A 4750-nucleotide genomic window follows, 5' to 3' on the forward strand; every position below is an offset into this window, starting at 1 on the left:
TTATTAACTACCATACCCTCAGGACTCAGGAACAGCATCTGGCACAAAGCAGTTATCCAGAAAATACTTGTTGAACTAATGGAGAATTACACAAAGTGAATTTCTACTCTGGTTGACAGAAGTGTGATAAATTACTTAGTCTGTGATGTGGTTTCCTTGAAAAATATCCCTTCAATTCTTTGCCCTGATTTATTTATTTTTATTAACTCCTTGAGAATTTCATACAATGTATTTTAATCATATTTAATCATAATGATTCCCTAACTCCTATCAGATTCAGTCCCCTTTACACACACACACACACACACACACACACACACACACACACTGGCGTGCAGCCATATGTGTGTGTACTCTTTTTCATCTATTAGGGCAATTTGTGTTGCCCATATATTCTTGGGTATGTGGCCATCTACTGGAGCATGGCCAACTTACCAGAAGCCAGATCAACCAACTCTCCTCTTAGCAGCTACCAACTACCAACTATTACTCAGTTAGAGATGGGACTTTTGTCAACTTCCCCTCCCCATGTTGTGATTCTGCCCAGCTTGAGCTTGCGCAGACCTTGTGCATGCTGTCACAATTGTGTGGGTTCATATTGCAATTATCTTGTTATGTTCATTGCTTTCTTGATGACTAGCCACCATCTCTTATCTTTTAAAAATTATGTTGACCTTTTTCACAATGATCCCTGAGCCTTGGAGTAGAGGGGAAAGTATACTATAGGTATTCCATTTCTGACTGAGTAATCCTTAGTCTCTTATCCTCTGAACCTTGATCAGCAGTGGGTCTCTGTGTTAACCACCACCTACTGCAAGAAGAAGCTTCTTTCATTAGAGCTGAGAGATGACATAATCTGTGTGCACAATGCCATTTGGAGCCAGTTTTATACTGTGCCCATTAGCATAATCTGTGTGTACAATTAGCAGAGTAATTGAAGTAGGCTCTCCCCTAGGGCCTAGGGCATATCTAGCCACAGGTTCTTTCAATCACAGCACCCATTACTTAGGAATGTAGCATTAGAAACAAGAAACCATTGAAGTAGGTCTCTGGTGAGGCACAAGCACATGAGTAAGGGGTGTACCAGTACACACATTCAGAGGCCAGAGCAGGATATCAGATGCTGTGGGATAATGCTCTTGTACACTATAAAGATTTGTCACTTGTATTGGTTTAATAAAATGCTGATTGGCCAGTAGCCAGTCAGGAAGTATAGGTAGGACAACCAGATTAGGAGAATTCTGGGAAGAGGGAAGTCTGATGCGGCCACCAACCAAATGCAGAGGAAGCAAGATGAGAATGCCTTACTCATGTGGCTAAGCGTAGATAAGAACCATGGGTTAATTTAAGTTGTAAGAGCTAGTTAATAATAAGCCTGAGCTAATAGGTCAAACAGATTACAATTAATATAAGGCTCTATGTGTTTCTTTGGGACTGAACAGCTGTGGGACTGGTAGGGACAGAAACTTCTGTCTAAAGTCAGATGTCTTCCTTTATTCCCTTGAGACAAGGGTTTCTCACTGAACTGGAAGCTAATCAGTAAGCTCCTAATATCTGCCTGTCTCCTCCCCCTAATGCAGAGGTTACAGGCTCCTTAAGTCATGCCCTCTGTTTTATGTAGGTGCTGGAGATTTGAACTCATGTCCTAGTGTTTACAAGCAAGCACTCTTACCCACTGAGCCACCTTCCTAGCCATTAATAGTTATACATGCTTGGTCACCCTCCCTCAGAAAAATTTATTTATTTTCCCCACCCTCTCAGAAGATCAGGTCTTCTACTTTAGCCAGCAGATTGGTAAGTCCCCAAATAAGAGGGTCCTGGAAACAGCTGGAGGAGGACGAAATACCCAGATGACTATAGGGGAACTAGGTAAAAAGCTAAAAACTGGGTTATACAAACCAAGCTTATCCCTCCCAACTTGTTCTTAAAACTAGCAGTCAGGCCATAGACGCACAGGCAAACCAAAAATGAGCCCATATTAGGGCAAAGGACTGGTCAAAAGAAAAGGCTGTAGATTTTGACACTTAGTTGAATGCTAATGAAATGACCTGGTTCTGTCTAATCATCCCAGAGTGACAATTATTGTCAAGTTCATCCCCCTAGAATAAAAAATGCTTGGTTTAACATTTGATACCTCACTTTTAAATATTACCATATCACTCCACACTTGAGGAGATCCAACAGCAAAGTTGGAAACAAAAACAACAAAGAAATAGATGATTCAGAGGGCAGAACAAATCTTTAAAGGAAGTTTAACCAACATGTTTAGATGGATAATAAAATACCATATGAACAAGAAAGCAAAGTTCATTAAAACTAAATGTTTGATGGCATCAATGACCAATTCATAAGCCAGAGGGTCAAATGGAAAGTAAGAAAGGAAATCGATATTAAAATTTATGTCTTGTTTTAACTTGCTTGGATTAGATTCTTAACATATTATATAGCCTTTGGGTCCTACTCAGAAGACACACTGCCAGTGGTCTTTGCACATGAGATTTCTTCTAATTGGAAAACAACTTATGTGATGGCTTTATCAAAATCTGAGTCACAAAGCTTATTACATGTTATTTTAGAATGGCAAAGTTTGATCCACATGCTGCAGGAATCTTACTCAGCATGTTTGGTCCACGGTGCAATTGGATGGATTTAAACACGACAAATGGTGACATTTCAAGCCCTTCTAATGAATCTCCAAAGGGCATCCCAACTGTTTTAATGATAATGTAGACTGGCCTCAAGTAATTTTTAGAAATCTAGTTTCTAAAAAAAAATCCAGAAATTTCCCTTCAGTTTTATGCATAACTTTAAAAAGACATAATATATTAATCATTTTGATGATTAAAGTCAATTATTTTTAAAATCTCAGTTTTTATTATTAATATCAGTTATTAGTTGAGATTAAACTCTTTTTTAAAAAAAAGCTGTAATTTTCCACATACACAAAGAACATAAAAAATGTGTTTAATATGATCCTTGAGTCTTTTTTTTTGCATTTGCAGATTCACTCTGCTGATGGTAAAATTAAACAATTTAAACCTTGTGTTTAAATGTGAAAAAAAAATGTACAGAGATAGTGTGACCATTGCATCAGGCACTTGTGTTCCAGGAAATCTAGTTCTCTGGCAACTGAAGTGCTTTCTGCTTCCTCTGATGTCCTTTGTATCATCTTGTCCTCATTCTGCTGGAGAGTAAATCCATTGTCCTAACAGCCACACACAAGGTCCAAGTTCCAACACCAGCTAGCTTGCAGCTTTGTCCAAACTTTGGCTTACAAGGCCCATGTGGCCACAGATCTCAAAGAACAAGAATGTGGCCCAACACAAAATTATAAACATAACAAAAAGTTTTCACAGGTTTCATGCATGTATTAGAGAGAAAACACAGCTTAGGTACCTATACTTGTTTGCAATGCTTTCCCACAGATTCGGGGCTTGAACAGGGAAGCCCTGTGTGGATTTAAGTGAAACCTGCCCTTTGTTGATTGCACAAAGTTGAAACAGACACTGCACTTGGCCATCAGAATCACAGGGCGGCTGTGAACTAGCAGTCAAGTGATGTGGGGCAATGTTCTGTACCCTGTCACTAGTATTTTAAATTAACGCTGTTTGTCCAGTAGCCACGCAGGAGGTATAGGCGGGGTGACCAGGCAAGAAGTAGAGGCAGGGCCACGAGAATTCTCGGAAGAGAGAAGTTTCAGTCTGCAGTCTTGACCCAGCCTCAGAGGAAGCAAGATGTAACTGCCTCCCTGAAAAAGGTACCAAGCCACATGGCTATCTCAGACAAGAATTATGGGCTAATGTAAGTTACAAGAATTAGTAAATAAGAAGGCTGAGCTAATGAGCCAATCAGTTTATAACTAATGTAGACCTCTGTGTGATTCTTTGGGACTTAACAGCTGCAGGACCAGGCGGGACAGAAAACCTTAGTCAACACTTACAAGGGCCAGTTTGAGTACTGTGACAAGGAAATCCCTTCTGCTTTACCTTTAACAAGTCAGAGAACTTTGAAACAACCATCTATTTCTCTGTTGCTGTCTTCAGCCCTTGAATATCTACAAAACCATCCTCTTGTGCCCAGTATCAGAATAAAGCAGGGCTCTTATAAAAGTGGATCCCAACGAGTTAAATTTTCTCAGGCGTCCTGGAATCTGAAGGAATGGCACAGGAGGAATGTTCATCAGGAAGGGCTATTACATAGGGTTGAGCATCTACCTAAATTAGCATACCCAGATTGCCATTTTCCTCTACAAGATTGCTACACTATCACAAGGAAGGCAGAGAGAAATTGAGCCTCTCTCTGTCTCTCTCTGTCTCTGTCTCTGTCTCTGTCTCTCTCTCTCTCTCTCTCTCATCTTGTTAAATTGTAAATAATTTCTTCATCAGGTACAATTTCTAATTTCTTTATAATTCAGGGAAACTAAGGCTATGAATTTATGAATCTAAGTACTCAGTGTAAAGATTTTTAAAATGCCAAAAATTAAAGGCAGCAATTTAGCAAACAGACTACCTAGAGCATGATCCTCATGAATTTATGTTTATACAAACATCAAAATGTTAAAAACTAATGACTCCTCGTGCCTTAAGTCTCAAACAAAGAAAAAACTGGCGTTGTAAGACTTAATACCAAACAGATTTATTTCTTATCCAGACATATGACTCACACAATGGCACACAAGACAGGACCAAGTAACTTCCCGTTTTCCTGTAACTGTCACGAAAGGATGACCATTACCTCTCAGGCACTGTCT

Source organism: Microtus ochrogaster, unplaced genomic scaffold, assembly GCF_000317375.1.
Source record: "Microtus ochrogaster isolate Prairie Vole_2 unplaced genomic scaffold, MicOch1.0 UNK5, whole genome shotgun sequence".
Taxonomy (NCBI): domain Eukaryota; kingdom Metazoa; phylum Chordata; class Mammalia; order Rodentia; family Cricetidae; genus Microtus; species Microtus ochrogaster.